The sequence below is a fragment of the Fragaria vesca genome, linkage group LG1 (genome assembly GCF_000184155.1).
Source record: "Fragaria vesca subsp. vesca linkage group LG1, FraVesHawaii_1.0, whole genome shotgun sequence".
Classification (NCBI taxonomy): domain Eukaryota; kingdom Viridiplantae; phylum Streptophyta; class Magnoliopsida; order Rosales; family Rosaceae; genus Fragaria; species Fragaria vesca.
The window spans coordinates 12,216,663-12,225,945 of record NC_020491.1 but is presented as its reverse complement, the minus strand read 5'-3'; the positions used below and the strand labels follow the sequence as shown (position 1 = coordinate 12,225,945).

At 39.0% G+C, this 9,283-nt stretch overlaps 1 pseudogene across 1 annotated transcript; it reads right to left on the bottom strand.

Moving 5' to 3' along the window:
• Positions 1–1,916: 1,916 nt before the first annotated feature.
• On the bottom strand, positions 1,917–7,533 carry LOC101313925 (annotated as a pseudogene). The gene is made up of 13 exons (XR_183727.1): positions 6,963–7,533; positions 6,716–6,894; positions 5,869–6,082; positions 5,689–5,769; positions 5,420–5,512; positions 5,242–5,328; positions 5,044–5,144; positions 3,686–3,719; positions 3,510–3,584; positions 3,148–3,231; positions 2,922–3,056; positions 2,414–2,547; positions 1,917–2,331 (listed from the first exon to the last, which is right to left on the bottom strand). The product of XR_183727.1 is annotated as a 2-isopropylmalate synthase 2, chloroplastic-like (transcript).
• Between the last annotated feature and the right edge of the window lie 1,750 nt (positions 7,534–9,283).

The window sequence follows — 9,283 nt, the reverse complement described above, 5'->3', positions numbered from 1 at the left end:
CCTTAGAAATTAATTTGGGGAAACATAAATATTTTAATTATTAATTTATTTTTTGTCCACTCACTCTAACGTTATTAAATGTTTTCCCCTGGGCCCTTCGTTTTAAATTGCCCAGTCTGCAGAGTTCGGGTTGGATCTAGTAGGAGACGAGGCATAGTCACCCGCTTTTCGGCCAGTTTTCATCAGTAGGTTACCTGTTCAACCTACTTGTGTTTTCTTGCTTCCGCTTGTGTTTAGTAGCTCTGAATACTTTAGAATTTTTGTATATTATGTGATATTCAGAAGCGTTAAATTAAGAGTGTAATATGAAATTTTCGAGTTAGGGTTGTCCATCTGCAAGGGAGATTTTCTTAATCTTTTCAGTAAATTTTCCTTGGAGGTGGTCCCCGCACGACTTACTCTGGGTTTCAGGGTGAAATTCGGGGTGGGTCGTGTCAAATTATGTAGCTGACATGTAATTATGTAGCTCTGCACATCTTTAATTTGGAAAATAAAGTTCTACCTCCGTTATGACATAGATGAGATTTGAAAATAAAATCCAAGCAGCTCCATCAAGAATAGAAGAAATGAAGCTCGTAATATGAATGATAGTAGTAAACTAGCAACAAACGAGATCACAAGAGAGAAATCTCAAATCTATATATTATATATCGGCCAGCCAGCCACCGGCCGGGAACCGTTTTTCACAGCTAACAACATAGAAATAACAACACCTTTCTTACCAGATCAGAACAATCTCAAGTACTCGGATGAATTCTTAACTACTTGAATTCAGAACCTTACCGATTAGTTCCTTAAACTACAATACTACTACATGCATACAGGCCATACCCATACTACTTCCTCAAACATTTTTGTAAGAACCTCCGCCTTTGCCGCCACCGCCTCAGCAACCACTGCTGCCACCGCCGCCACCTCCGCAACCGCCGCTGCCGCCTCCACATCCACCACCACCGCTGCCTCCACATCCACCACCACCACCGCTGCCTCCACATCCACCACCACCACCACTGCCTCCACAACCGCCACCACCACCTCCCCAAACAACACTTCCGGTTCCTTTTGTTGTTGCCACCCTCGCCACAAGCGAAAATAATCATTGAGACCAGCAAGAGAGACACAAGAATCATGAAGAGCAAAGCCAGAATATGCAGCATCCCCTCCGACTCTGAGATCGAGTTCTCCGGGATGGTTATGAGACTGAGCCGACCCACTCCTACCCCAAGTCCAAGTTTTCTACCCATATCTGTTTGTAATCAATACTTAAGAGAGTATCTAGTTTTATGTTCATTTCAGTAATGCGTTGTATAGTGACATATATAGATCAGGAGTATCACCCACTTAATCAGTGTAATTAACTCCTTAACCAACACTTCTGACCTTCCCTTCGCCATAGTCAATGCACGATTTAAGTAATAAAAGAAAGGCTATAAATCAGTAGGATCGAATTAAGTTCATACATATATATGGAATTATGGATAAAATCGTAGCTAATACAGCTAGATGTGGACGTCCTCAAATTTTTCAACTTTGGTAATTGGATACCTGAAATCCAAAAGGCTAGGTTTGGGAGATTGGAAACTAATAAGAGATGACACTTTCTTCACGTAAAAACAACCAAATGGTTCCTGTAAATTTGATCATTTTTCTACGAGATTAGCGTTTTTTTTCTTCCTTTTCTACTGAAAATCACAAAAAATATGCAAATACAAAGCAAAGATTCTTTACTTATCAAATTAAGAAAGCATAGCTGACTCCCTCTCTCTACATTTCACCAGTTTAACTAACCTAGCCTTCGCCTGCTTTGACCTCATTCCATATTTACCTGGCTCCTCCTTAGTAAATGAGGAAGAGGTCAAAGCCTGATTTTTATAAACCTATTTTGTGATTTGTAACTTCTCTACATCAGCTTTCCGTAGCGCAATAGCACACCTTCAATACAAGCTTGCTCTCAAACTACAACTCGCTGGCAATGGCTTGTTCAAGCCAATCACATCTTTAGCAAACAAATGCATCGTTAAAAGACTAAGATAAAATAGTACACCTAGCGTTCTATTGCAGGGTCTTCACTTGATGATTCCAAACATTTTACGTAAGTTTCTAGAAAACACTGTACATAAAAACAAGAAACTAAGTGGAGCCAGGATCTCAAAGCTTACGCATCACATGTAATGTTTATCAAAACCTCTTTATGCCGACACTGGGGTTCGTTCTGCTGATTCTGGTTGAATCTCTTGTGGAAACCTTTCCTTGAAACCTAGCATCTTGTTCAAGGCACCAATGTAGGCCTTGACACTAGAAACAACAATGTCCATTCCTGCTCCAATTCCACTGGCACCAGAAGACAAATAGAGGTATAAATTATTAATGTTCAAGCAAACTTGAAAACAATGCAAAATAGAAGACTCCTTACCTGAACGTCCGTTGAGATATCTCACCAGCGACCATGTCACTGTTTTCAACTCGAATTACAACACGAGTAGTGGCTATTGCATCTATTCCTTCTGTGACCCCATTCATAGAGTACTCAACAAGTGTTACTGGTTCCTGTCATACAACAAATATAAGCAAACTTCTTTACAAACAATCACATGATAATAATGTTTATAGCACAACTGGGAACCAGCTAGAGTTTCATTAATCACTCTTTAAAATAAATAGATAAATAAATGAATATAAAAGGAAAAGGCAACACCAGAATATGGTGATCTTCAACATCTATCATTGGATGAATGCTGACAGATCTTAAAAGAGCAGACGTATCAACATTGAAACAAGTCTCTAAAGTGCACTTTAAATATTCATGGCCACATTTTTATTAATCACCTTAACCAACAAACTACCATATACAATGAGCTTGAAACAGGAGTAACTGTACATGTAATTGCAACATAGAAAGTTACGGCATGATCTTAACGAACCTTCACAATGAGATCAACAGCCTTGTAAGCTGAATCCACTGGTCCCGTTCCAACTGAACATGCAATATGCTCTCTCCCATCAGCATCAAGTAGTTTAACGGTTGCTGTGGAAAGACCAAGAGTTCCACAGGTAACCTGAGAATCCAGTTCAGGTAAAGTAAAGAGAGTTTCTCTTAAAACTTTAGCATAAAGATGAGCAAGAAATTTGAGAACTGTCTCAACTCACCTGCAGATCATGAAGCTTCCAGACAACTTCTGGCTGAAAAACTTAATCTGACACCAATGCTCTGAGGTCTGCATCAGTGACTCTCTGTGACACCAGTAATTAAAATAAGAGGGCAAACAAGAATATCTTGAAGAACACCAATTAAGAAATCTGTAAAAACATTGAAATGATACAAAGATCATTCTGTTCACTGTGCATCTTAGTCAACTGGGCTGTTAGTTTATACAATCCAATGTCTAAAAATTCTGATCTTATAGATAATTTACTACACATCAACAAAGGAATTTCGAAAAGACAGTAATGCATACTCCACAATCTATTACAAAATGAACTCCAGAAGTGAATTACAACATTCAGCTTACCTTTTTCTGTTCAGCTACTCCTTTGAAACGCCAGAATACAGTCTCAAGTTGAACATCATCAAGCTCATAACCAAGCTAACAAGAGCAAAGAAAAAATCAGGGAACTGTGGTCAACAAACCAAAATGAGCAGCATTCTGGCGTCCACTGCAAAAGACAAAATCAGCAGCATTTGTACCTGTTCAAGTTGCTTTTTCACAGCATGGCGTCCACTGCAAAAGACAAAATCATGCCCAGACAAAACAAAACCGAAAATTTAGAGTGTGGATGAAGGAAATGTTTAGAGCAGAAAATAAGTAAATTTCCAAGGAAAACATACATGAAAGCAAAACAAGTGAATTATGAAATAGCACATATTTTTATCTTATTGGATAACTCACATAGGTTTTAAGATCTAAATGCAAATATAATTTATATCCAGATACTTGTTTATGATGATTCAAAATCCTAATAATCTTCATAAGAAGTATTCAAACAGGTGCAGCATGGGATAATGTGTGCCTTTTTACCATCATTCCAGATGGTTCCCCGGAAGCTCAGTTAGAAGTTCAAGGTCTGGAATTTAAAGATCCCAAGTCCTTTCAAAAATACATATATAAAGGGGAAAAAAGTCAGGACCATTCAGCATCATTTTATCTGTCAATGTTTTTTAGTAGGTAGTGGCGCTTTTGTTCCTGCATTCCATTTGGGGTAATGGATAGATCTTACTGACTATCCGGTGTACTATAAATCTGTTGTACTATAGCAATTGCTTAATGCAATTTCTTCTTATCAAAAAATGTTGAGTTTCAAATAAAGTATTTAAAAGAGAAGTTTTAAAAAGTGGCAGGAGAGATTATAATGGTAAGGGGCAAGGATGTTAGATATACACTAAAAACAGTTACAAATACTTCTTTCTTTCTTTTTTGTGTTTTCCGCATTCATCTTTATCCATTCCTAACCTCTCGTCTCCCTCCCTCATCTTCCTAAACCTGTCCCCAATCTCTTTCCCAAAGAAAATGAAAATATCACTAACCATTACATGCTCAAATTTAAATTTAAGGAAATAAGATGAGTAATTGCTCACAAACCAGAAAAATTAAGAAACAGAATTAGGTCATTCTATTTGTGCATGATGAAAAGAAAATTCAGGTGAATGAAAAGTACATTGGAACATATTAACTGGACAAAAAGCCAAAAACTCAAGAGCAGTACAAAATCGCAAATCAAAATGATGCCAACGAATATCCAACGGTTACTACAAAACTGTTATAACAGACCAAGACAGCTAATCTAGATACGAAGATGATACTTTATTCTATAAGCTTACGAATAAGTGAACAGGTGACAATTGACTTTGTGAGAGTTTTAATATTGATTCCCTAGTCACTATCGACCCAAATCACCAAGTTTTACAAGAACAAAAAATACTTACAAAATTGCTAATGAAAAGTATTGCTACTATTTAATTTCAATAAGGTGATTGAACTTTAATTTTCTACAATACCAAATCTTATGAACAGAAAAGAGAAGTATAATAGTTTCAATAGAATTTACCTAAGTTTTCCGAGGACAATGCCAGCTTCATTGGACCGGTCATAACCAATATCTTCAGGGGATATAATTTCATAGGTACGTTTGTCCTTCAGCATTCCATCCTATAGATCAGAAAGCATATTAGATTTACATACTTATGGATTTGATAATGAGTTATGACCAACTGAAACTATGAAATTGGGCAAAAAAATGACAAACCTGATGGATACCGCTTTCATGTGCAAAAGCATTAGATCCAACAATAGCCTTATGTGGCTGCACATGCATCCCAGTGTACTCTGAAACCTATAAAACCAAACCATTTAGGAAAGAGACTTCATCCAGAGCAGTTACAGACTTACAGTGATAAAGGAATAAATGGTTGAAGAAAATATACCATCTTGCTTGTCATATAAATATGTTTAGGATTGATTCCAGTATATAGCCCCCCAAATACTTGCTCCCCACGGCAGTTTAAAGTCATGACAACCTGCAGATATATTAGTTTAACCATGTTATTCAAAGGAAAAAAAGAAGAAATAATATATAGTTTCGACGCAGTTTACGTAGTTTTATCATTAACTCATAAGAACGACTTCTCAAAATTCAACATTACTCATAGCTAAACTACAAATATTGCATATTGCAACAGCAATCAACTCTCACCTCCTCTAGTGAAGCATTACCAGCCCTTTCACCAATTCCATTGATTGTTACTTCCACTAGCCTAGCACCTCTACTTGCTCCCTGAAAATATAAAAGATAAAGTAATTTGCACTTTTTCAAAACACTACATGCCCAAATATAACAAGACCAAAAGAAAAAAGAAAAAAAAAAACAGTATACCGCTAAAGTGTTGGCAGTAGAAAGTCCAAGATCATTTTGGCAGTGAGTCGAGATGATAACATTATCAATTCCAGGGGTATTTGCTTTAATATCAGCAATTAACTGACCAAATTCATTTGGCACAGTAATACCCACAGTGTCAGGAATGTTCAGAGTTGTTGCTCCAGCCTTTATGACTTCACCTAAAATCTGATATAGAAATTCCTTCTCAGATCTGGTAGGATTTGGGCCAAGAAAACAAAAGAGTGAAATATTAGAAACACAAGCAAATGAAATCTACTGAATAGAATGGGGGGAAAAATTAACCAAAGAGCTAAATAAGTCTATGATTCACCACAAATATAATGATTAATAGTCACCTTGCAAACAACCAGATAACAAAACAAGCCCTAATCTTACATATATTCTTTCCCTTGCTAGGGACAGGCTTTAAATCCATGAGGTACACTAAACACTAGATAATTCAACACATAACTTCGTAAGCTTTGCGATTATAACCCAACCCCCAATACAATCCTACTGAACTCTTACCAGCACTACCAAATTCCGATATATAACTTTCCATAAATAAAGCAAACACTCAGACATATGTTCTAGCATTTGCTCTTTAAGCCAACCTCCTGAATTATTAAGTGCAAGTTGTACAGCTAAATCATAATTTTGACTTAACTACCTAAGCAGATTGCTCACACTGACAATCAATTCTACATCATCACGCAACACCTCGACAATCAACTCACATTCACAACGGCCAATGTTGATCATCGCAAAATCTAATAACATAATGAAGTGCAGAAATGATAGGAAGAAACTGAGTCTACTTGTCACATAGAATCAATCACATTACCTGCCAGCATCTTCAGGGCTAAACTCAACATCTTCGCAACCCAAGCTCCTAGCATAGCTCACCATACTCCTCGCAATTTCAATCACCTGCTCCTTCGTCTTCCTCAGCTTATGCTCCATATGAATCGGACTGGTTGCGATGAACGTATGAATCCTCGGCCTCTTTGCATACTTCACCGCCTCCCACGCCGTCTTGATATCGTTGCGATGAACGTATGAATCCTCGGCCTCTTTGCATACTTCACCGCCTCCCACGCCGTCTTGATATCCTTCTCATTACACCTGGACAGCCCACATATCACAGGGACATAACCGTCTATATCCACAAAGTTCCCGACTTCCTTGGCGATCGTCTTCACCGCCTCGAAGTCGTCTTTCGATGCCGCCGGGAAACCCGCCTCAATGATGTCGACGCCGAGCTTGGCCAGCTGGCGCGCAATGCCGAGCTTCTCCTTGGAGGTCAGCGAGGCTCCCGGGGACTGCTCGCCGTCGCGGAGAGTGGTGTCGAAGATGCGGACGTAGTTCGGGTCGGAGATGCGGTTCGGGACGTAGTCGGGGCGGCGCGTGGGGGTAGGGTTAGGGTTTTGGGAGCAGAGAACGCGGCCTTTGGTGGCGGCGCGGGGATTGGGAGCAGTAATGTGGAGGCTTGAGCTGTCATGGCGGCGGTTCGGGAAGTGTGAACGGAATAGGAGCTGAGATTGGGACGGAGAGTATTTGACTGAAGAAGAAGAAACGGCGGCGCGTGAGATGGTGTGAGGAGAGCACACAGTCGCCATTGCTAGGTGGAGGCGGGAGAAAAAACCCTTGCAGGGACAATTGGACAAGAAAAAAGGAGAATGGAGGAGGCCACGTTTTGGTGTTATCAGCGATGGGAATTGATTATTTTAAAGGTTTGGATTCATGGACATATTTTCTTACATAATAAATAAAGTGTAGAGACAAAGAGAGATAATAAGAGAATAAAAAATTATCATCTTATTTATTGATATGAGCCATTTATATTAGGGGTGGGCATGGGACGAGACGGGACGGGATTAGGGTCATCCCACGGCCCGTCCCGGACATTGCACACGGGACGGGATCAGGACGGGCCTTACTTTTTTAAGACTTAATCCCACGCAAGTCCCGTCCCAGACGGGACCGGGACGGGACGGGCCCAATCCCGCCATCCCGTCCCAATATTACCTGATAATGATACCAATATATTCCTACAATATATAGATTGCATCATCTAAATCCATAATTTATAAGTCATAACTACCATTAAACTAGAGTAACTACAATTACTCAAGTTCACACATCATCATAAAGTTCAAAAGAAAACAAGAAAGTAGCGAATCTGATAGCACAAGCTCTAAGCTGCTCCAAATACAAACAATTTCAACTCGAATCATTGATGAGAATACCGGTTGCAACAGACTTCCCTTTCCCTTTCACTTTTGCAGTTGGAGGTGGACAATTGTTCTTGCTTGAAGCAGTGCTCTCATGCTCTGCAAAAATGAAAAAAAAAGTTAGTCCATACGTCTGAAAATAACAAAAAAGTATAAACACATCAAAATTCATACCTCGCTCAACATCGTAATAAAACTCTGTGTTTTCAATTGTTGGTTCATCAATATCTTCGACAACCTCTGCAATATCATCACCTAACATCCAGTTTTGCATGCAAATGAGTCCCTCCACTGATTTAGGAGTTAATGAGCTCCTAAAACAATCAATAACCTTGCCCCCTGTTGAGAAGCATGACTCAGAGGCCACTGTTGAGGTCTGAATTGCAAGAACATCTCTTGCAATTGTTGCTAAGACTGGAAACTTGCATCCATTAACCTTCCACCAACATAGGATGTCAAATTGATCTTCTTCATCAGTTGGATCTAATGCAGCATCCAAGTATTGATCAACTTCATGAGCTGCGACCGCCTCTTTCATTTTCTTGCACAACCTTCTTCCAATTACTAAGTCGTTGGCCCCTATGGCCACGGCTAGTGCTGCTTCTACTTGTGATAGTGCTAGATGAAGAGGTTGGAGATTGCGGCCTCTGCATGTGTATACCTCCATCTACATGAACCACATACTAAGAAAAAAAGCAGAAATTTAAAACATGTCACTTAGAAAAGAGTTGTCTTATGCTAGAAACAGGTTACTTAGAAACATATATATACAAACACTAGAAAATATACAACCTAACAACAATTGCAACAGTAATAGATTAGATATATGCAATCAAAAAAATAACAGAAAAGGTGTAAACTATAAAATACCTGATCATAGAGAGCCATAAGCAAGTCTTTAATCACCTTTGTTCTCCTCTCCACCTCATCAACATCCAGATTCTGTTCATTATACATGTGAGTCACATTCTTCAACTTAAATCTTGCATCCAAAACTAGTCCAATGATCAATATGTTGTTAAGGTCCCCAAAAGAGCCAAAATACTTCATCCATCTGCTTCTCATATTGCCTGCCATATCTTGCAATGTCTTTTTAGTTTCTGATCCAGTTGCCATCTCCGGCGCCACAAACAAGTTATTTATGTTGTTTTCCATATCAATCACATCAGCAAAAACAG